Below are 24,746 nucleotides of genomic sequence, written 5' to 3' on the forward strand. Positions count from 1 at the left end.
ATTGAAAGTTTTCCAGTAACTAGTATTTGGTTGCATAAGGTAGAACTGTCAGAGCTAAGGTCGGGACAATGAAGTTTTTAAACTACAAAGTTCTTTGCAACATTGGCTTTTTTGGCCTCCTTTACATTGTATAATTTCACTAATGGAGACTTTTAGGGTCTAGATAGTATGGTTTAAGACACTATGAGGCTGGAGTTTGCAAGACTCCGTGAAGGAGCATGCAAGCATATTTCATCTCAAAGTACTACCAGGTAGACTATAATTAAGGGTAAGTTATAGCCCAGGTGAACTTGCTGTGGATTGGATTAGTTTTGAGAGGCCAAGGAACATAGGGAGGGTCACTTCACAGAATCACAAAACTGCAGGGGTTGAAAGCGACTTTGAATTCATCTAGTCCAACCTCCTACTAAAACACACTCCCTAAAGCAGGTTCCACAGGAACCCAGTGGGTTTTGAGTATCTCTGGTGAAGCAGACTCCACCTCCTCTCCAGGCAACCTGTCCCAGTGCTCTGTCACTCTCACAGTAAAAAAGATTTTCCACATGTCCAGATGGAACTTTCTGTGTTCTAGTATGTGCCCATTGCCCCATGTTCTGTTACTGAGCACTTGACCTCTACCTGTTAGATACTAGTGTTGATAAGATTCCCACTTAACTTTCTCCAGGCTGAACAATCTCAGGTTTCCGGGCCATAATCCCAAACAAGAACACTCATTAAGTAGCACAAGCAGCAGCTCCTGAAACGTCTGTGTTATCACACCCTACAAGACAGCAAAGAAACTGCAAACTACACACTGGCTTCATCGCTAGCTACATGGTGCTTTCTATCTGACTTGCTTTTGCTGGGTTCTCAATTTCTCTGGCCACAACATGATACTGTCTTTGCACTACTCTGGTGCTTCACTGTTACAAGGGAATTCAGAAGACTGGAAAATAAGCTAGCAGCAAATCCTTAGTAATGCTGACAGATATGTATTGTACCTAGGTTTTTAGATGTGTATTAAGCTATTTTAGAGTGTTCAGATATATATAACAAAAAGCTAAGAAATAAGTTGTTACAACACAGTTGTAGTTCTTGTGAGGCCCACAAAATTCACAGCACAAGTCATGTTTAAATAGCTAGCACTTCTGAGTACAGAAATACAAGGTAAAACATTTAAGAACTTTAACTCAAACAACTGCATAGAAATAAAATCCAATGTAAATATATAATTTCCCAAGGAACTGCTTTTAGGAAAACACTGTTATACCTTCTGAAAACAGGAATATTAAAATTAAAATCAATTGTGTTTATCTCAATAACCTAAAAAACTGAATGACTCGGTTATTTCATGTGTCTTTCCTATCAATCTGACATTTAAACCTGAAGAGTAACATGAACATGGCACTGTGTAGTGATTGTTTCTGATGTAATCCCTAGCTACCTGGAGACAGAATTTAAATAACATTTAATTACACATCCACAATAGGAGATTCTGTGGTCACAAAAGTAAGCAAACCTGGTCATGATGGTTAAGATAAAAAAAACAAAATACTATGATTTTAACTATAGATTTGTGGCTCATCTTCATTTCCTAAACTTATTCTAAATATAGCAAAATGTGTCAAGTTACCAACATGCTGAAAAAGAAGGCCTCAAAGTCCAAAAAAACCCTATCAACTAATTCAAGCAGCCTTAAAAATTCTCTTCTGTCCTATCCCATCCCATCCCATCCCATCCCATCCCATCCCATCCCATCCCATCCCATCCCATCCCATCCCATCCCATCCCATCCCATCCCATCCCATCCTATCCTATCCTATCCTATCCTATCCTATCCTATCCTATCCTATCCTATCCTATCCTATCCCATCCCATCCCATCCCATCCCATCCCAATCCCAATCCATCCCATCCCATTCTATCCTATCCTGTCCTGTCCTACTCTACCCTACCCTACCCTACCCTACCCTACCCTACCCTACCCTACCCTACCCTACCCTACCCTACCCTACCCTACCCTACCCTACTCTACCTTACCCTACCCTACCCTACCATATCTGTCCTATCCTATCCCATCCTATCCTTTCCTATCTTACCCTATCCTGTCCTGCTTTAATCTAGCTTATCTTAGCCTAGCATAGCACAGTAATGGTTCGGTTTCTGAATATTGCAGGTTTAGTGAATACAGGGGGACAGCAGCATAAGTAAGATATGATCTACAAAAACAAAGTAGTGTGTAGAAATGACACATGACATGAGCTCCTTAATTATGTTTTTAATATGGCGTGTAAAGCAGTGGAATTACAGCAGACGCAAACAGCTTTTAGCAGGTGTTTACTTTTGACAAGTGTTTTCACGAAGACAAATTGCATCAAGCAGCATGTTCAGCTCACATACTTGTCTGTTCCCTGGGGGTCTAAGGGCTGTCCTTGATATTCAGATGGAGTCAGGGGAAAATTTCCACCTCTTAATGTTATCTACCTGACTTTAAAGGGAGTAAAGTAAATGAGACAGACAGAATGTGAGACACAGCAGAGATTACCCAACAACTCGTTCCTGTGTGGCTTTGACTTGGGCCAGTGAAGGTCAGTTGCATACTGCTAAAGAATCTCTTGTGTGCAGCATGGGTTTTCTGGTTAATACTGCTGGAGATCATTTGCTGGCTAACTAGCAACAACACTGCAAACTGAGGAACTTACTGAGCAAAATCAAAGATTGCCAGAATAGACTTGGAGCTTTCAGCAGTAATGTGAGATTGCCAAGGACATAGCTCTGGATGACATACCTAAGGTTATTTTAGCAAATGAGTGTTTGTAATGCAATGTGGATGAACACACAAAGACTCCAGAGGCTCAAGAAAAACACCGTGCCTCGTGTAGCATTGTGCATAAGAAAGAAACCATTGCAATTTTGCTCTGTATAAGACACAATGCAAGCTATCATATATTGCTTACAAAATAGCTTAAACATTACAATCAACAAGAAATAGTTTTCCTATTATTATTCTAAAATAATTTGCATCGTAATGGAGCAGCAAGGCCTCAATCAGGGAAATGACCCCACTGTACCGAGTGCTGAGCAGACCACGGATAATAGCTCTTTCTTGAGTTCAATTTATTGTGCAGTGAAATGTTATAATTAGGACATGGAACCTATCAAATAAACCTGTGTTTAGAGAAAAGTGTCTAAATATATTTTCGTCAAATGTCCAGGAAGCAATAGACTGCTCTTAAAACTCGCCTCACAAAGGTAGGCAGCAGCTATGTGAATCCATTGTCTGTGTAATGAAGCTGTCCAACACATTCTTTGGGATAATGAACTATCACTCCCCAGTACAAATCATAACACATTCTTCTGTGTAATAGCGCAGGCACAACTAAACTAAAAAATGGCTCAGGCACTGAAATATCGGCCCTTCCTAGCCTCTTCTCTTGTTCTGGATATCAGATTAGAGACTGCTTGATTTTCCGGAGCTGTTGATAGATTACAGGCAAAGAGCTTTCATGTTGTTTCTTTTTTTTTTCTCTATGTACTGCTAGTTTTGTTTTATTTTGTATTTTGTTTTGCTTTCTCTTGGTTTTAATGATCCTTTTTTGCCTTTCATTGCTCATATTTCAACACATCCATGGCTGCTTGGGCAGAAGGAGGGAGACTACATCCTGTCTTCTGGAAAGATACAGAGACTTCTCTGCAAGGAGGGGCCACATGCTGGAATTTGGGGAGGATGGGTACATGCAGAACATTCTCCTTGGTTTGAGGTACTTTTATTTTTCTGATAGCCAGTCTATTTTAATCTTTTCAATAGTAATGATGTGTGAAAGGAATGATTTTACTGTTTATTGAAGCAGTGAAAATGTAATTGCAAGAAGAGAGTAAAGGAAATAAATTTTTCACATAATTCTTACTGTTGTTTCTGTGCTCATAATACGCAGAGTGCTATGGCTGAGAAAGGACTTATATATATATATATATATATATATGGGAAAAAACAAAAACACAAGAACAAATCAAACAAACAAATCCCCCCAAAAAAGAAAAAAAAAATCACAAGCAGAGCAGTGTCCTGTTCTGAGAGAGTGAGAATAGTTGAGACATGAAACAATTGCTAGACTCATTTCTTCATCCTGATGTAAGAAAAGTTAGCTAGAGACCAATGTATAGGGCCATTCTGTAGTCTGACCCCAAACCAAAAGGACTTATGCTTTTGTGTTTTTGTGACAGCTTTGGTTATCTGTCACAAACAAAGAATGCAGCAGCAAGCTTGTATCCAGCAAACACTGACTTCCTTCTCAGGAGAAGCTGTAAGCCATTTTGTAGCTATACCATCAGAAGCGGGCTTTTTAGCATAAATATGGAGAGACACTTGAACAATTGAATATTTTCACTACCTTCATACACAAGCATATTTGGGGATATATGGGGCATATAATCTGATTAGTACTATGTCTGTAATCTGTTAATTAATGTACCTTCTACTGAAGGCTGGATTAAATTTTGCTCTGCCCTAAATGTCTGTCAGTTATTCACTCAAGATTCTTTATATCTTCTGAACAAAAACTTGTATTTTTAGTGAGCAAATGGCCATGATTTATTTAAATGTCTTTTGATGTGTTGCAAGAATTTTCTTCTGTTAATAGCAATCTCTGGTTATAGTTCAGCAGTCCTGGTCAAATTCTATATAATGGCATGTGTAAAAATGCATGAGTTCTAGTCAGTCTTTGAAAAGTACCTTAGAATACAGAACTCCATGATAGCCAGAAAGTAATTTCATTCTTTATCCATGTGCATAGTTTTTCCCATTTCCCTCAGGCACAGGGAGGGATCTACAGCATAGAAATCACTTTATTTCTACTCCAGCATTTTCACTGTGAGTTTTTGTCAACTAGTGTCAGTGGGGTCAGTCATCTGTGTTTGACCATTAAAGAGGGAATTCATATAATTATCTAGATCCTACAATCTGTTAGAATTGTAGGTGACCTCATCAGGTTGCAGGAGATGAATCCAGTAGGTTCACCCTTTTCCTGATGTGAAGGAAAGAAAGGTCAATATAAGTAATATATGGTTAAGTTTAGCAAGTTGAAGACACCTAGAAAACAAAAGAGCTTCATCACCTCTTCTTTTTTATTTCAAAAGTCTACACTGAATTAAAATAATCATCTGTGGCTGATTAGAATCATTACGAGAGATATTTCAAAGAGACAGTAGCCTCTGCCTGGCTCAGACTGAGATCAGTGTTCATCTTAAAAATCCACTTCTCCTTTGCCAGTTCAGTAAAGACAAAAGAGCACTGATGAAATTCAAAGCTTTTTGATTAAGATAAGAACACGAGGAAATATTTTCTGGAATTTAGTATGAAGATGTTTTTTGACTACCACTTCCTCACTATAGTCGGTGAAAAGAAAAGCGCATGAAAATGGTGCAAAGAAATTTTTTACTCAGAGTAAGCAGAAGCTGAGGTTTTGTTTCATTTTTGTTTCATTTTGCCATTAGCAGTGACAGAAGCCCTGGTTATTTCAGTCAGGTGCACATTTTTTTGAGGAGTGTGAAATGTCAAGGAGATCCCTTTAAAAAGATAGGAAGTGTTATAAAGAGAAAAAATCAGTTCAGCAAGTCATTCAGTCTCTAGAAGTCAAGCTTACAGTGTATTTCTCATCATCAGTGGTGTAACAGTAAATCTCACAACATTTCTAGGGCATATATGGCATATTGGAAGGGTGAGAATGCAAGTCAGCCTATTTGAGATCTTCTATATAGTGCTCAAGGGATTAAATAAATGGCAAAGTAAAAAAGACTGTTTCTGTTATGTTACTGTGCCTTGCTTTTGTTAGACACTGGCTGATTGCAGAGTCAGTTCACTGTCTCCAAAGAACAAAGGAATTGGAAGAAAGAAGCGATATTCTGATTCTGGAAAGAGATCTAATCTTATGTCTGTACATTTCAGAAATGTAAACAAAAACGAAAAAAGAAAAAGAGACATTTGAAAAGAACAAGACAACCTCTTCGTATAAGCTACTACTGTCTCTTGTTATTTCTATGCTTTCACTTAAGGCAATTGCCAGGTAGTCAGACTAATCCTCAGAGAACAACTCTAATGCCTTTCCTATGGACCTCTTAACCTGTCTTAGGAATAGCGTCACAGTATCACACAAGCTTTTAGGTATATGTGCATGTGTATACAATGTAGAGCATGAGTAAGAAGTAGATATTCCAGTATCCAAGCTAGACTCTTTTAAATAATTCTATAGCTCTGATCACACCATAGGAGTTTATCCAGTGTATTTTTATTTTTATTATTTTTATTATTTTTATTTTTATTTTTTATTTTTTAAAGACCACACATAAAAGGAAGAGTATTTACACATACTGCACTCGAAAAATTTCTGCTTTTGGAAGCTCGGGAGGTCAAAGGTATGCATGGATTACAAAAGCAAGGAGATAAATTGGAAGAACAGTCCATCAGTCTTTGCTTGTTCATTTTCTCTGCTCTACTCCCTGGTGGGAATGTAAGACTTCACTCTGAGAAGACAAAACACCTCCTCTTAGAGGACAGAAAATAAGCAACTAACTCTTGTCCTAAAGGGCTCTCTGCGCTCCACTGTCTGTGAAAGGATGAACAAACCTTCACTAAGCTGCAACTACATTACTGTAGAATTTCAATTTTGAATTAGATATAGTATATCTAAATGTAAACCTGAGCCCTTGAACTCTCTTTTAGAGTAATGAAAAAAATCAGCAGTAAGGCAGTGCATGTCCTTCACTCCAATTCTGTAATTCTTTGGAGTCCATTGCTCCCAAATGACCTATTTATCTGTATGGAGTTAGGAATGTATACAAGATGTGGCAGGGTGGTGGCCTGATGAGATTGCTGATCTTCAGCGCAGAACATTTTCTTTTCCTTTGAGCTAACAAGCATATTTGTATCTGCCTGTCTCCATGACTCATACAATGACTGTAAGTTATTCACCTCCAGGAGCAAAGGCTACCAGCTCATCTGTTTTACTGCACTCTCTGGAAAGCTTTCTAATGTGAACAGCTCTGTTGACAAAGGTTCTGTTTCAGCATTTTACATTGGTTTAGGAGGGATATTTCAAAATTAAATATCAATATTTTTTTTAAGTGCCTTGTAAAATCATTTTGCTGTTGACTCCTCTGCTGGCCTTCTTCCCTTTAGAGATGCTATCTGTCTCAGCAGTGCTATCAATACACTTCTTTGTTTTCTTTTGTGGATGGTATGAGCTCTCCAATACAGAGATCTATGAGCATTGAATAGAAGAGCAAAATGAGAAGAAAGCAGATCAGACAAAGGCTTCAAAGCTCGATCATAATTTCATTTTTTTCCTTCTCCTCTCCTCTCCTCTCCTCTCCTCTCCTCTCCTCTCCTCTCCTCTCCTCTCCTCTCCTCTCCTCTCCTCTCCTCTCCTCTCCTCTCCTCTCCTCTCCTCTCCTCTCCTCTCCTCTCCTCTCCTCTCCTCTCCTCTCCTCTCCTCTCCTCTCCTCTCCTCTCCTCTCCTCTCCTCTCCTCTCCTCTCCTCTCCTCTCCTCTCTCCTTTTCTAATTTCTATTTATGGAAAAATGAAGAAATACAGAGGTAAGTCTTGTTTCTTAAGTTCTTCTTTCTATTCTAGAAAATAGGTTCAATGGGCCACAGAATCTGTACTTGCATTTTTAGCAAATGATGTTTTCTCCTTGAATGAGTGTCTAGGAGACCCTTTGAACAAGTCAAACTCCACATACTCTGATTTGTGCTACTTTTATGAAGTCTTTTCTGTATGTGAAGATTTGTACTTAAAACTGACAAAATGGACAAGATTTCTTTATTTGTGAACCAGTCAGAAAATAGGTCACTCTTACTACCTCATAGACTTCCAAAACTGAGGTGGCATGTTCTAACTAAACTGTAACAATCCTTAGTGGGAAGGAAAGAGAGGCTCTCCTGGACCATACCTCATTCTGTGACAGCAGCTGAGGTAAATCACTTCCCAGGTGCATCTCTGTCTGTACACTGCTGAGGGCCTGTGCCTGACTAGGTGAGCTGTTCAAAATAGAGTAAAGGGAGATTAATCTTGCAGTGATGGACTCAAGGAGATCCTAAGTGATGACAAAACAATACCAATATAATTTTTTTACCTGTAATTATTTTTCCAGGCAGATCTTTAGCTTCCGACTCCCTTACTGCAGTGGTAGAAATCTTACTCTTAAAGCATTTTATCTGCTACTTACATTAGCATTTTGATACGTATGCACATTTCTAATGCAGTGTGGGATACAATAATGTATACCGCTATGGGATCAATTGCTCCAGAACACCTCTATGTAAATGTAAGGAATTACAATAATGTTTGTTAGCTCAGATTACTTATGTTGTAAATCACTTGGGAATACTGCATCTTATGTTACAGCCCGTAACCAAAATCTGTATTAAATGTTCATTCTACTCTGCTTCTTTCAGTAAAATATTAATTTTTAAAGAATTACATGAAGAAATTCTTTTTAAGTACACGCAGTTGTAGGGTTTTTGATACAAAAAAATTTATAGAGCAAGAAAGCCTAATACTTCATTGCTGCTACACTTGTACTTAGTTTGTATTCCAGTTGGAATTTTAAGGTGAATGCTAAGCAATTTGTCGGAATGACACAAACAATACAAATGAACCTTAAATGAAGTTTTCTTTATCAGTTGCTTACAGCATCTGTTCATTCTTCATCTCAGAAATTATGTAGGCAAAGCACTTCACACAGTTAAGAAGCATTTAGAATACATATGCAACATGTATAGGGAATAGGATAATCATTCTAAATTAAAATAGAAGAAAAATGTAATACTCTGAAAATCTGACTTATTATTTTAACTCCATAAGGGATTTTTTTTTTTTTTCTTTTGAACAGTTTTATACTCTACAGACTATGGAATTATTAAACAAATGGGACCTTATAGCAACTATCACAAAGTGAATTACAAGGTCTGGCACCCCCAGCCCAAGAAAGATGCAGAGCTCTTGGAATGGGTCCAGAGGTGGTCCACTAAGATGATCAGAGGGCTGGAGCACCTCTCCTATGAGGAAAGGTTGAGGGAACTGGGATTGTTTAGCTTGGAGAAGAGAAGGCTCTGGGGTGACCTCATCGTGACTTTCCAGTACTTGAAAGGAGCATACAAACAGGAGTGGGAATGACTAATTATGAGGGTGGATAGTGATAAGATAAGGGGGGATGGTTTTAAACTAAGACAGGGAGTGGTGACCTGCTGGAGCAAGTTTCCCAGAGAGGTTGTTGCCCTGTCCTTGGAGGCATTCAAGACCAGGCTAGATGTGACTCTGGCAGCCTGGTCTAGGGGCTAGCAGCCCTGTACATAGCAGGGGGTCAAACTAAATGACCTCTGAGGTCCTTTTCAGCCAGGTTATTCTATGATTCTATGATGATTCTATGATTCTAGACTTATGCATTAAATCTCTGAGCAATTCTGTGGTATAAGACAGGTAAATATGTAGTGAAGCAGGATACAGTGCCTGTAGATACATTCTCCCAAGCTTTTGGTTCTTTTCAAGAGAACAAACTTACCATTAAATTGCTACAGCGGATGTTCCATCAAACATATGCCTTCCCAGCTTCCAATTATCAAGAAACTGTGAATAGCTCCCCCTCCACACCAAAGCCCAGGCTCAGTCAATTTACTGGTAAATTTTACCAGAGGAGGGTGGCAGCCCCTCTGAATTACTGGCTTTCAGTTACTTTTTTGTAAATGCAGTTCTTTTATTTCTAAGACTTCCTTTTCAAAATATTACAACTAAGTTGAAAAGTTATGTGCTTCTAGAGAAGAGAACTAAAGCTTTAGGAAGGAACTGCTATTTCAAGCAGAAACCTAGTACCTATGTTATCTTAGATGTACAGCACCGTCAAAGTAGAATATAGGCAAGAAACATACTCTTTACAAAGCTTTGGCTAAATAGCTGTCCTTTCTCCCTTTGAAGGCTGTTTCTATAACCCCAGGAGCAGATATGCTTATTAACTGGGTTAAATGCTATCTGTATTTCTGAGTGGCTTGTAGGAAGAGCATTGGAAAATTGTGTTCTTGTCACTTCATAATCACTTTGTAGAGAGCAACCACCTGGAATGTGGACTCCTCAGCTCCTGGACTTCCTGGAGGGGGATTAATTGACTCATTTGCATGAGATTCTATGTAAATAGAAGAAGTGGGGAGAAAATCATGGAAGTGTCTGATCTAACCGTGAACACAGTGAAGACATATTTAGTGCAGGCTCTGAAATTACTTACTACATATGATCCATTTGAATGAATGAATGCCTTTAAGTTATAGTCTTGCTTTGTATCTGCTTTTATACCATACAGCTTCTATAACTCACAAGTAACAAGCCTATAATATTTGAATTTATAACCACACAGCCCTATAAAATTTGTCTTTCTAAGAGATGGGAGACAGTAACTAATCACTAACAGGCAATCCCAGAAGACACAATGATCCCACCCACCCTCTGACTACAATGCTTCCTAGATGCAATAGGTGAAGAAATGATTTCCTTTAGGCTGTAATTTAAAAAGAGAAAGTACCAAAGCACCTCTAAGATCAGTGCTTTTTTTTTTTTTTTTTTCTCTTCAAATCTTCCTTTGTATATAAGTAACTTTTAATTTGAAAGTTGTAAATTCCCACACCAGGGACAATTGAAGAAGAAATTTGAAGAGGATATAAGAAATCAAGCAAAAATGTTATCTTCTTCTACTGGTGCAGCCAGTAAAGTAATTAACAAGCAATTAACAAACTATTAGCAGGTAGGGAAGGCAGGAAAAAGAGAGAAATTGGAGGCTTGCAGTCATTGACAGAAAATAAGTTGGTTGGTTCTACCCCTTTACAATAAATTCTCAAGTAAGCATATTTCATGCTCCCCAGCCAGCAGTGCTGACTGCAGGGAAACAATGATTTAGGGACTTCTCATTTTCCCTCACCCAAATCTTAATCTTCAGAATAATGTATTTTCTGCAAAAGCCATGAGAGGGGAACTGAGAAAACAGCTATTTGGACACCCAGGCTGCTGGAAACTACCTGCATGAAAATCTGCATTCATGGACACTTCCTCACTTTTTATTCAGTGTGTGAAAAAAGGCTGGAAGCATAGCACGGTATTTTCATTAGTCTCCCAGCAAAAAAGGAAAAGGGAAGCCACGTCATCTTAATGCTGAAACTATTGATTAGATCTTGCATTATGAACATTTGCTTGAAAGAGTAAAGTTTTAGGATGTAACTTTAACTACAGTCAACCTAATGATATTTATTATTGGTGTTAAAGAAAAATACAGCTCTTTAGAGAGTTCTAATGGGAGTTTAGGTCCTGAACTAGGACCAAGCTAAAATGTCAAAGTGGCATTCCAGATGCATTACACCTGGAAGGCAAGGAAATGACCACTGTGAACATAAAATTAATGAGAAAGGATGCATTTAACGGTATCAGAAAACAATGACAGAGAAAGTACAGAAGCAGTACCTTGTACAATCCTGTACAATCTTTCCATAGAAGTTCAGGAGTGGTTTTGGAAAGATTAATAGTGAAGGTACTTACTTGATGTGAAATCTGTGTGGATACCTGCCACACAAAACAAAAGAGAAATTAGGACTTCCTTTAGAACTGCAGAACTAGACACAAGTTCAGAGAAATGAGAAAGAGGAAAAAGTATCTGAGTGTATTGAAAATACCAGAGTTGTAATTTGGATTTTGGCATGCCTGCTTATAACTGAAAGGGACCTGGAACTGAAGAAAACTCTTAGTCACAGCGCATTGTGTCTTAGTATGTTCAGATTGCTTGATAAGTATATCTTCACCTTGGCATTCATACTAATTTTGTTTTATTTACTACTCTTTCTACTTATCTTGCTATACAGGAAGAACACCAAAGCAAAACAGAAAACCTAATCCAGTACAAATTCAGTCTTTTGTCTGTGCACTCAGGCATGTAAGTGTTACAATGAGATGTGGACTACCTGAGCTCAGCATCTGCTTAGGGGGGAGATAATCTGTCCTTGTCAGCAATTCATAAGAGATGAAAGATGACTTGAAAAGATGGGGATTTTTTTCTGCCCTTCAAATATAAGGGTACAAAACTTTTATTTTATTTTATTTTATTTTATTTTATTTTATTTTATTTTATTTTATTTTATTTTATTTTATTTTATTTTATTTTATTTTATTTTATTATTTTATTTTATTTTATTTTGTTTATTTTATTTTATTTTATTTTATTTTATTTTATTTTATTTTATTTTATCTTATTTTATTTTATTTTATTTTACTTTTTCTTCTATTATGCAATGAATATATGGAAAAAGAACATAAAAATGCAAACTGATAAATAATTCAAAATGAAAACATTTCCATTCAAAGAAATAAAATGTATGGACTTTTAAGACCAAAAGAGAAAACTGCAATAATACAATATGATCCCTACTATCTCTCTTTCCTGTAAAGATTTCTGTTGAGACTGAAGTAAGTACATACTTCTAGAAGCAGCCTTGATTTGAACATTTCTACTTTACAGGGAATCCACCCCAATCTAAAGATAATTTGTGACGATGATCAGGCATTCTCACAGTTAACATCAGTATTTTATCATCATCCTGAACCTGCCTGGATCCCAGGTATCGATTATTATTACACCTCAAACCATAAAACTGAAGTTGCCTACTATTATCAAATTCTGATTTCCACAGAGGAATCTTAATATATGGCTTGGCATCAGGTTTAAAGGTATCTGCAAAGCCATTACAGTGATGTTGGCTGCTATTCATTATGTTGCTGACTAGAAGAGATAAATAAGTGAGTAGGCAGTTTCTGCAGGTCAGTATGAACCAAACTCTAACAATGTTCCAAGAAAAAAGCAAAATGCTGGTAATTAACTAACAAATCAAACTGTCATTCCAGTTTAGCTTTATCTGAACAAAATAGCTGATGCTCTCAAGTTGTCTATACCTCTGGGTACCCACAGGTATGTCAGGTGCCTATGAGTCAGGCTTAGGAACAGCTCCTACAAAATTCCTTTTCTGAAGCTGGCTGGCTAGGACACAGAACCTCCCTTCATCAACATGCTGGATAGCAGGATTAAGGACTGAGTACTGCAAGAACCCAACTCAAGAGTTAGTAATGAAATAGCTCCTGACCTGCTTAAGAACCTCATGTTCTGAAACAACAAATCCCATTGCAAGATCTTGCACCTGGATCATAAGTTGGGCGATGTAAGGATAGAGCATAGCCCTGCCAAAAAGGGAGTGGGTGTACTGGTGGATGGTAAGCTGGACATGAGCCACTGCTGGCCACCCCTCTTTTGAGGCAGCCAGGGATACTGTTGGCCTTCTAGGCTGCAAGTGTACACCGCTGGCTCATGTCCAGCTTTTTGTTCATCAAAACTCCTAAGTCCTTCTACACAGGGCTGCTCTCAATAAGTTCTTCTCCCAGTCTGTATTCATATCTGTGATTGTGGCAGCCAGGCAAAGTCCCTGGAGATTGAAAAAGAAGAAACATCCCTCTCATTTACAGGAAAGGGAGGAAGGAGGACCCTGGGAACTACAGACCTGTGTCAGGGGTGTTGGAACTTAATGATCCCGTCCAACCCAAACCATTCTATGATTCTATGATTACCTTGATGCAAGTGCAGTGCCTTGCAGTTAGTCTTGCTGAACCTCCCTAGGTTCTCATGGGCCCACTTTTCGAGCCTGTCCAGGTGTCTCTGAATGGCATCCCTCCCTTCTATTGTGTCAGCTGCACCACTCAGCTTGGTGTCATCAGCAAACTTGCTGAGGGTGCGCTCAATTCCACTATCATCTATGTCATTGATAAAGATGTTGAAGAGTGCTGGTCCCATGTTGGACCCATGGAAACACCACTTGTGACTTGCCTCCACATGAACATAGAGCCATTGAAAACAATGCACTGGCTATGACAATCCAACCTATTCTTTACCCACCAAATAGTCCAGCCTTCAAATCCATCTCTCTCCAATTTAGAGACAGGAATGTGGTGCCAGACCATTTCAAAGGACTTGCACAAGGTAGATGACATCAGTTGCTCTTCCTTTGTCCACCAGTGCCATCATTCCATCATAAAAGACCACTAGATTGGTCAGGTGTGATCTGCCTTTGCTGAAGCCATGCTGGCTGTCCTGGATCACATCCTCATCCCACATGTGCCTTAACATCACTTCTAGGAGGATCTGCTTCATGATCTTCCCAGGCACAGATATGAAGCTTAACAGCCTGTAGCTCCCCAGATCTTCCTTTTTCCCTTTCTTGAAAATGGGAGTAATGTTTCCCTTTTTCCAGTCACTGGAGTCTTCACCTGACAGCCATGATATTTCAAATACCACATCAGCCATTTCCTTCAGAACCACGGGATGCATGTCATCAGGCCCCAGAGACTTGTGTACACATTCAGCCTTGTGAGGGGGCCTCAGACTCAGTCCAGTTTTACTCTGGGAGGGCTTTTGCTCCTCTTACTTCTGCTTAGAAGTTCAGGAGTTCAGGGACATGAAAAGCGTGGGACCTTCTGGAGAATGTCCAAAGGGCGACAGAAATGATCCAAGGGATGGAATACCTATACTATGAAAACACACTGAGAGAGCTGGGGTTGTTCAGCCCCTGTAGTCTTATACATACTTTTGATCAGGAAAATGAAGTACTGGTTTCTAAAGACTAGTTTTGCTGTAGAATAAATGTAAGTTTGACTTACAAATTGAGAGTTAATGGCATAGAATAAAACATACTGGATTTAAAACAGGGCTCAATTAGATGTACTCTTACCCCAGGAAATCACTTTCAGCTTAAATAATTGCAACACCAGTTCTGATTGCATTTATAATTGTATTCATTGCCCAGTATTAATGGTTCTTTAACTTCTAGGGTAAGATGCATATTAATGAAGTTTTTCATTTATTCTCCAGTTATAAGAATTAGGTAAATAGGGAAACATACAACGTTTCTCAAAATAATAATAGATATATTTCTAATTGAGAAGCAATATTTCAAAACATTGAAAGTACACTTAAAGACTCTTAGCTTAAAGAGGAGAATGAAACCTGAATTTACTGTTATCTGTTATAAAATAAATAAATAGTGGGCCTGACTCATGCAATGCAGAATAAATCAGAACTCATATGAGTTTGAATAGTGGAGTCTATTTAAGAACCTTCAAGGTTAGAGTCTCGTCCTACCTAGCTATTTCACATGCTTGCCTGCTGTCCCACAAGCACTGTCTTCCTCAGGTCTTGATTTCCCTTCCTAGATGGGAAGTTCTTTCTGATCTGGGAAGGTCAGGCAGCAAGTCAAGTTCATGCTTTGCAGCTGCTTGCCATTGTCTGTCTCTGGTGTTATCAGCCAAGGTCCTGGGCATCCCCCAGCATTTGTCTCTACAGGTCTCCCCCATTCCCAAAGTCTTTCTCCAGCCGGGATGTTTGAACATTCACCCTGCACATGCATGTACTCAAATGTGCACTGCCTGTTCAGAGGAGTTTTTTGCCTGTCACAGTGACTATTTGTTTAATGTTTTTTGACTGGAAATACTGATAATCTCAGAGATTTTTAGAAGTATCTAATGGCCCTGACTGCCTCTGAATTTTACACAGTAGAGACGCTCTTCATCAGAAAGGACTGACTCAAAGAATCAATACTGGATAGCTTGAAACAAAAAAAGTGAACAATGAAAATTACCTGGAACAGATGATATTTATTCAAGAGCATAAAGCTTATTATCTGAGGAGTTTCCATGATGTGTGATGTATATAGCACAGCATCAACAAAGTGCTGGATGAATGGAAGATGGCAGTATGGCCCCAATGGTTAACAACGGCTCTCTGTTCCTACATAAAAACCACAGAAAAATTACCAACTCCCACAAAGATGTAGTGATATCAAAAAAGAAAGGAATTAATACTGAATATGATATTTGTATTAACATGACTTTTGCTTAGTAAATTTATCCATCATATGGACAAAATCAGTGCCCAAGTGGTCCATCTGTCATCTGAGAATGTGGCAACAATGCTCCATACAAAAAGCCTTTCAGATCTCTCAAGTTGGAGGGAAAGGTTTCAAGGACTGATGAGTACTTAAAGAGTAGGAAAGAGTGCATTGAACTACGTGATCTGTTTTCATAATGGAAGGCAGTTACTCTAAGGGTCCTCCTAGGCTCTGAATACTAAGATCTAATGCTGCTTACAGTGCTGACTGCAGTGAATTGCCACAGAAGAACTGCAGGATGTTGATTGACCAAGTAATAAAAAAGCCAATGAAACTCAAGGAAAATATGTGGAAAGTAATGCACTTATGTAAAGAAAAGGAAACAACAACAACAACAAAAGCTTGCATAGATGATAAGTTTTGGGTTAACTATTTCCATTTCCAGTTCCTCCTCCTATCCAGATTCCTCTACTTTTCCCTCCCACCTTCATTGACTCCAAGTGTCTGAATCCTCAGCCTGGCTCTCATATCTGACTAATCATAGAGCAAGCCAGCTCAACTCATCAAATACAAAAGCCCTTTTTAATTTATTTTTTTTTTCAATTTCTGTTTTTAAGTGCATTTTCTGCCATTTCAGTGTGTTTGCATGCTGCATGACTGGATGAGCACCAGAAACACACAGGCAAGAGTCTGTGAATCCAGAAGCTTGGGGGTCTGAATCTCAGAGGAAGAGCAGGACATTTATCTCTTGTCAGTAGTTAGCCCAAGATGTGTTATTGTGAATCCATGAGCTAGTGCTTATTGCTAAACATCTAAGCTATCAGTTGTGGGCAGCAAATCACTTAGATTAATTTTTATTCTGATACTGCACTGCCATTCTTACACTCAGTGAACCAGATTTGGAAAGCAATATGGGTAGTTACCTTCAAGCAGACAGGTAATTCTGTGAAAACTGTACCAGAACTTCAGCAGTCTTCACCCATTAGCTAATGATTAAGGTAATAGATCTTCAGCTCTTCTCTCTATTTAACAAATCACAAACGAAATTAACTATGGAAGTCTAAAATAATCTACATACATAGATATTGTTGAATCTCACAGTTCTTTCCTTACTTTGAAGAGGAGTACATCAGTCTTTACTGCATTCCTTCCCAAGCACAGAAATGAGTATTTTACTGTGCCCCCATAAGAACAGTTACAGCTGAAATCGTTCTTGCATTTTTGGAAATGAAATGATTTCACCATTATTGCAGAGTCCCATTTGTTAGATAACTTGTAAAAGTCTGATATGCTTTAGGGATTAATTATATGCTCTGAGTCATACTTCATAAAACTACTGCAAACTGGCATCCATAGAGGACTTGGATGAATACATTTAAACTTTAGAATTCTTACAGCCTGCAAATGATTCTACCAGGAGACTCCTGATTTAAGTTATGTCTCTGCCATAACTTGATATGACTTGATGTCAAATCTGAGTGTAGAAGTAGGGTGTACAGCTCATCAAGGAGCTCCTCAGTTAGAAATTAAGACAAGATGAACACATGTTGTTCATAGCACTTGCTTAGTTAAAAAAATCCAGTCAGAAAAAAAATGCATAAATTAAATATGAAACCTGTTTCAGTTATCAGTTTAGGTAATTTTGTGCTTAGAAGAGCAATTTTTGTATAATTGCTTTTCTAGAAAAAAAGCTCTGGGATAGTTTATATATTCTGATCATATATATATATATATATACTATACTGATCAAAGCATGAGGAAGTCATACATATACGTTTGTTGAAATAGATTGCATAGCATTGGCCAAAACCACTTTAAGCTTTGCCATAACTGCCTTTCAACATTGTAAGTGTACTTATGTTAAGTGCAAATATAGCAAGGCCAATAAACATCAGCTGATTTTCTTGATTTCTTGATTTTTCAGGGAAGCTGGGGTGCCAGCCTGTCTTAGATGGTAAGCTGCTGGTGTCTAAATGAACATTATAAGTCACTAGGGTAACCCTTAGAGAAAAATAACAGCCATATCCAGCTAACAGATTTGTTAAGAGTTCTTTATTTTCGAGATCTAAGCGGGGCTATGAAAGTGCCTTAGTATAAATACTTACATTTAATGGGTTACATCATAATGGCAAAATTATCATTAATGAATATAGGAGCAATCAAAAACTCTGATGTAAACCTCTAGTTCATTGTGAGAAAAATCACAATAATTACAACAGTCGCAATGGATCACTCTTCTTGCTTTCAAACATCCTCACCCAATAGAAACAAAGCTTGTGAAGCCACAGTAAATTGCTTCCCAAAAGTATGTAAGTCGCTCTGAAAGTAACACCTCCTGTGTTTGTTTTTTTTCTATGAAAACCACAGCAGATACAAAAAGCACAGTAACATAATTTGATAGAACAAATTCTCAGTTAGAAAATAGTATTGTTCAATGTAGTCACCACCATTAGCTATGCATTTTCATTAGTGATGAACAAGAGCCTGCATGCTGTGCTCACAAAAATCTGCATCGCCCTCTAGAAGGTAAAATGCTCGGTTTGCTTTATAATGGTGTTGTTGCTGTAGGTGTGACAGCCAGAGAAAGTAAGACTTAGAGCAGAGCTCACATCCTTCACCAAACTGAATATAAAACATTTTCAAGCACAGAGTCAACTACAGGAACCTGACAGCTCATCTGATGTTTCTAAATATATCAGAAAGGCTGGTAAGATTTATTGCTATCCATACCAGCCTTATTTTCCCAGAAGTACAGTTCCGCAGTCACCAACCATCAGAAGTTACAGCACAATTCAATTATTTAAAGAGTGAGACCAGGTGAAGTTTCTTTACCTCTCATGCACAGCACAAGATGAACTGCTGATGAACATGTTACACTTCCCTTCTTTGCAATGTATAAGGAACACATATTTTAGTTTGAAAACTTCATTTACCACTGGATTCAGTGGAAGTGACACAAGTTTGGCAAAAGGCATAATTTTACTTAGTATACTGAATGAATAAGCAGACATAAATGTTGGAAGGAAGAAAAATATAATCTTAAGAGAAATAGGAGACCCTAGTTATTCCAGAGCTCTGCTGTTTCTCTTTCTGGGTATTCATAGAATTGCAGAGTCGTGGAATTGTCTGGGTTGAAAATGACCAAAATGACCATTTAGTTTCAACCCCCCTGCTATGTGCAGGGTCACCAACTACTAGACCAGGCTGCCCAGAGCCACATCCAGACTGGCCTTGAATGCCTCCAGGGATGGGGCATCCACAACCTCTCTGGGCAACCTGTTCCACTGCATCACCACCCTCTGAGTGAAAATTTTCCTCCTAATATCTAACCTAAACTACCCCTGTCTTAGTTTATAACCATTCCCCTTTGTCCTGTCACTATCCACCCACATAAACAATCATCCCCCTCCCTGTTTATGTGCTTCTTTCAAGTACTGGAAGGCCACAGTGAGATCTCCCCGGAACCTCAGTGTATTGGTAGAGCTGGTAAAGTGTTGGTAGAGCTACATCAGCTAATCACGTAGATATGATTCTTCTTCTCCTCTTTTCTCCAGACATTGCCTTACTTCAATTGCCATAATTCAAGAATACGATGATTAATATGAATAGCATTCATCATAATTCTTCTGTGGAGTCACTCACACAAAATGTACCACATTGGCAGAATGTAGCTACTTCCCATCAAGGCAGGGAGATTAATAACTGAGAGTAGAAGGTACACCTAGGACACCAGGAACCCAGCAAGGAGAAGAGAAAATTAGATGGGGTGGTGAATAGTCAAAACTGAATAATTAGTAAAAGAAAAATCAAAGACATTTTGTCAGGTTTATTGCCTGCTGATCCTATTTCTTTCCAACAAATGTGAGAAGCTATTTGCTGTGTCAGTGTAGAAGTTTCACACTCAGGAGTATATTCACTCTCTTTGATCACAGCTCTTTATCACTGAAATGCATGCTATGAAGTTGGCTTTGAAAATTGTCTTAAAATGCCTGCCCTAAACAAATGTGAGGCGATAAACTGAGCTGAATTCTCCTTTATGACTTATTCCCCTTCAGCCTCGATAATCTTTGAAGGAGATATCAGAGTTGCTAAAGTTACTTACTAATCTCAAGCACATTTAGAAAGCAGACTCAAAAACTTGTCTTTCCAAAACAGTCCTAAACTCATGAAATTGCTATCAAAACCTGCAGTAAAACAGTCATCCATCCATTCTCAGCTCTTGTCACAGTAGCTCTGGAAGATATATAGTTGTGCGGACACGCTTTGAAAGAAAGCCAGATTTGAAAGAAGGCCATCTGCATGTGACGCTTGTTCTGTTTTCATGGTCTGAAATAATGCCTGCTTCTATTTTCTTCGTTGCTTTGTGTGTGCCTATGAGTGGCTTTTTATAGCACCTGCTTGAAACTGGAGTGGAAAAAGAGTTATCTTGAGTACAAGGTTAGAGTTAGTTATGCCAAATGGCATATTTGTGTCTTTTGCCCCAAAGGGCAAGATTCCTCATAATAAGATAATTGTCAATAAAATATATTCTGCTTCTATCTCATCTGCTGTCCTTACATGCCTCCTTCTCCTTTTTCCTCCGTACAAGACTAGTTTTTCTTTCCAGTTTCCTCTGCATCTCTTGAGCTAAATTTGCCTTTAAAAATTCCTGAAGATAATTGATTTGAAATGTTGAGTTGTACTTTTGAGTATAGTTTTCAGTGCTGGCACAGAATATCTCCAAATCCCTGGGTTTTAAAGACAAAGGAGAGGTGGGAAAGTTATCAAAAATAATAAGAAGGCAATGCCACTGATCTATTTCAGGAAGCCACTTTAAGGGACAACTCACATTGTATATTTGGTAAGAACAAAACCCACAACTGCTTCAGTGTGACTACTCAACTTCAAAGTTAGCCAAAGACTGAATTATTGTAATTTAGTTTCATGGAAAATTCCTTTGAGGCTCAGCTCAGATGTCCTATGTCCTTTCTCTGAAAGAAACAAACAATTGCTTTAAGTTACTTGCAAAGGACAACAGCATCAGCCTCTAACAAATCTGGGTGAGGAGCACTGGCAGAGCTAGAAAGGTAATGCCTGCAGGTGAGCACTTCTGCTGGATTGCCAGAGAGCCTGGCCAGGGCCTGTGCAGCTTCAATGATCAGCAGCCTGAAAGTACAGCCTTCATCAAGTTGTACCAATAGAGCTGTCCTTCCTGCTCTTATTTAAGCAAAACTCTTCATCTGAAGCAGAGACTCAGAGTTCTCACAGAGAACTGTTTTACGTGTTTGAGTGACACGTCACTTGGTTATGTCAACATTTCTCAGGACTGTAAAGCTGGTAGCTAGTCTAAACCTGTGAACCCACTGCAGTATTTCAGCTTCTTCCTAGTTATGAGCAGAGAAAATTTAAACGGATAAGGCTGATAAATGGAAGTGACTGATAATGGAAAACTAATGTATCCATCAAAGCATAAGACTCAGACCTTATGGGAAAGGTCTCTGGACCTCACGCTGCACTGCTGATGGGGACTATGACATATGGAATCATAGAATCACAAGGTTGGAAAGGACTTCAAGATCATCTAGTTGAAACATCCTCCCATTGCTGTTGCTACCACAAGCCACTAAACCAGATCTCATAGCTCTTCATCCAGACACCTCTTGAACACTGCCAGGGATGGGACGGCAACTCCACCACCGCCCTGGGCAGCCATTCCAGTGCCTGACCACTCTCTGAGAGAAAACATTTTCCCTCATGGCAAATCCAAACCTCCTCTGGTACAACTTGTGGTCATTTCCTTGGGTCCTGATATCTGTGTGGGACTGATGGAAGAAAACCTGCGAGAGACAGTAGACCAGTAGTGGCTGTATATCAGCAGCAGTATGCTGCAGAAATGCACTCCTAGCAAGAGGTAGGCTCTTCTCCCTGCACACCCTCTGCAGGAATAACTCCTTAAGTAAATGGTCTGTTTATATGTCTTGCTGAAAGTGCTACCTGTGGAAGCAGATTTCTTGCATCTCAGAACAAACACTGAGGACAATGAGACCTACACAAAGCCATTAGCATTCAGTGCTGAGCCACGCTGCTGCTCTGGAGAGCGGACGGTCATGCCCCTTTCTTATTGCTGATGACTAGTTTCCAGCAGGTATAGCAGTGGTGATGGATTGCTCAGTGCTGCTGTTCCAGCTCCCACACCTTATCTCGGCAGTCAATGCACAGCATCTCGGGCATAGCTCAGGAAGGTGACCAAGTGGTCAGAGCACCGCAAGATGGGGGAGGGTAGGTGGAGCGGAAAACAGCAGCAGACATGCAGAGCAGGCACGTGGATGAGAACATGTAGCTTTTGTTTCCAGCTACTAGCAGTGTCAAGTTATTCTGGCAAGACCGAAATTACAGCTCAGTTATCACTGGATAAAAAAGAATTGGCACCAACACCCTGCAAGCACTTGTGTGAGGTAACCAAAGGTGAGATGGTGACAGATTTCAGCTGATAACTTGACTGGAGATAGGGAGTGCAAAATGTACCCTGAAAACAGCAGAGCAAAGGCAGGCTGTGAGGTATGCTCATGCCTGAGTCCTGCGTGGGTGCTGGGCTGACGTTCCCTGGGGCTTTGTGGCTTTGCGTGCCTGCATTGCCACATTTCTGTCCTCTGCTCATTCCCAAATAAGCAGAAGGTGCTATGCAAGAAAGAAATGCTTATCCCTGGGGAACATAATCCAGTGAATGGCAGGCCTGAAAAAACAAAGAGAGAGGTGGGATGAAAGAGGGGAAATCAAAAAGGAATAAAATTAAAATAAAATAAAATAAAATAAAATAAAATAAAATAATAAAATAAAATAAATAATTTAAAAAAATATCTTTATATACTTCAGAATCTAAAGTATTTGTTCACCCAGAACCAAATTACATGTTTTTTCTTCCTGTAGCCCTTCTCAGTATGTACAATGCTATGTCCAAACAACACTACAAAGCAGAGCAGAGCAGAAAGCCAGAGTGAGCTGGGTGCTGGTCCTTGGGAAACCAAACCACATTCCAGACTCTTCTCCTGGGTCCCAGCTCTGTCCTTGGGAGATCCCTTTACTTTTCTGTTGCTTGGTCTGCTGTCTGGAGGTAGTCACCAGTACACTTATTTCCTCAAGTGATTTGATTTGTCCAGTCAGGCTGTGAATTTCGATAAGCAGGGACGCCCGTGCTCTCATGCTGCACATGAATCATATCTAGCAACAGCTGGGGCCCCCCTGTTTCTGCTCTAAGTGCATGTTTACTTGAGTATTCTGATTCACTTCAGTAGCAGCAGAGGGAAGCCCAGCAGCTGCAGCTCTGAAATGAAATGCTGCTGAGGCTATGGTTCCTCTGGAGCTGTTTGCTAGTATTGAAGGAGAGGAAAACATAGTTGGTGATAAATGGGCTTTTGTCTTCACAAGAGTATAGCAGAGAAGGAAGGAAGAGGAATAAATAAGCAGATCAACAGTAGCTGAGGTGGATGTGATGATGATAGCACCCGAGGACCTGCTCCCAGAACAGACCTGTGACTCACATGCCCAGACTTCTTCAAAACACCTCAATAGATGCCTGTAATTCTTTTATTTATAGTGCTATGGAGTGGAGATTATTAATATTATTTACAGCTAATAGATGAGACAACTGAGGCACAGGGAGAAGAGATGTCTGGGTCAAAACTGTGAGTGTATTACTCGCAGTGGTAGGAACATGGGCACCCAGATTTCCAGCTTGGCTCATTTATCTGCTCTAAACTTTATGCACTGACCATGTTCTACTGAAATTAGTATTCCATTTTGACTGAGCACTATGGAGCTGAGAGAACATGAGGAAGATGCAGCCCCATCCAGCTGAAGGAGTGCCCATACTGCATCTGCTCTGTCACACAAACGAAAGGCTCCTGATGCTCAGGGTTGGACACAAACAACCCAAATTCCCTTTAACTGACTCATCAGCAACAAAAACCTCAGTGTCAGTCAGTACTTTTAATCTTCCTGGAGAGGTACTGTTTGAAGAGATAGGTAAATTTCTGTATACAATGAATTGAATGCATTGAAAAAGGAGAATAGGTGTATTCTGTGACACAGAACAAGAGGAAATGGTTTCAAAGTAAAAGAGGGGAGATTTCGATTTGGGGGGGGGGGGGGAAAGGGGAAGGAAAAAAAAGAAGCTTTTCACAGTAAGGATAGTGAAGCATTGGAATACACTGCTGAGAGAGGCAGTGGATGCCCTGTCCCTGCAGACACTCAAGGTCAGGCTGGAGGGGCTTTAAGCACCCTGATCTACCTGTGGGTGTCCCTGTTCATTGCAGGGGAGTTGGATGAGATGGCTTTTAAAGGATGCTTCCAACTCAGATGATTCTATGATAGCAGTTTTTGACCAGGTCAAAAGCAGCCAGACTTGCTGCTTATATATCATTTACGAAGGGACAGAGCACAAGCCTGCTAAGAGCTATGAATTCAGTCTGCAGAAGCATTATAAAAGTAGGATTTTCCAGGCTTGCTGTGATCTCTCTGTAGAGTGGCGAGGATGGAGGTGGGATGGTGCTTCATGAAAATTTCTATCACTAGACCCTTGTTGCTGTTTATTCCTATTGTACTGATGGCTTGGTTTCACCTACCTCTTATCTGCCATCTGTTCTGGTGGTAGATACTGGTGTATAAACAAGATTAGAGCTTTCAAAAAGTGTTCTCAATTTTATTTATTTTTATTATTTTTCTGATATGCAATCTGAAAAATACAGGTCATTTTTTGACTTCTAAAGCAAGTCAGCTTTCCCAGAATTGGAATCAGGCTTTAATTTAACCTTCATAAGCACCACTACATCAATGTCCTA

The 24,746-nt window shown here is 39.3% G+C and overlaps 1 long non-coding RNA gene across 2 annotated transcripts in view; it reads left to right on the top strand.

Annotated features, from left to right (window-relative positions):
- The first annotated feature begins 2,121 nt into the window (after window positions 1–2,121).
- Window positions 2,122–24,746, top strand: part of LOC107315768 (uncharacterized) — a 31,688-nt gene continuing 9,063 nt past the window's right edge. The window contains exon 1 of one of the 2 annotated variants that reach the window (XR_014943841.1): window positions 2,122–3,739. This is a non-coding gene — a long non-coding RNA (uncharacterized LOC107315768). The remainder of the gene's footprint in view (window positions 3,740–24,746) is intronic. The other variant, XR_014943840.1, reaches the window with a different exon arrangement.

Source organism: Coturnix japonica, chromosome 1 (assembly GCF_054131305.1).
Source record: "Coturnix japonica strain WE chromosome 1, WE-NBRP24, whole genome shotgun sequence".
In the NCBI taxonomy this organism is placed as follows: domain Eukaryota; kingdom Metazoa; phylum Chordata; class Aves; order Galliformes; family Phasianidae; genus Coturnix; species Coturnix japonica.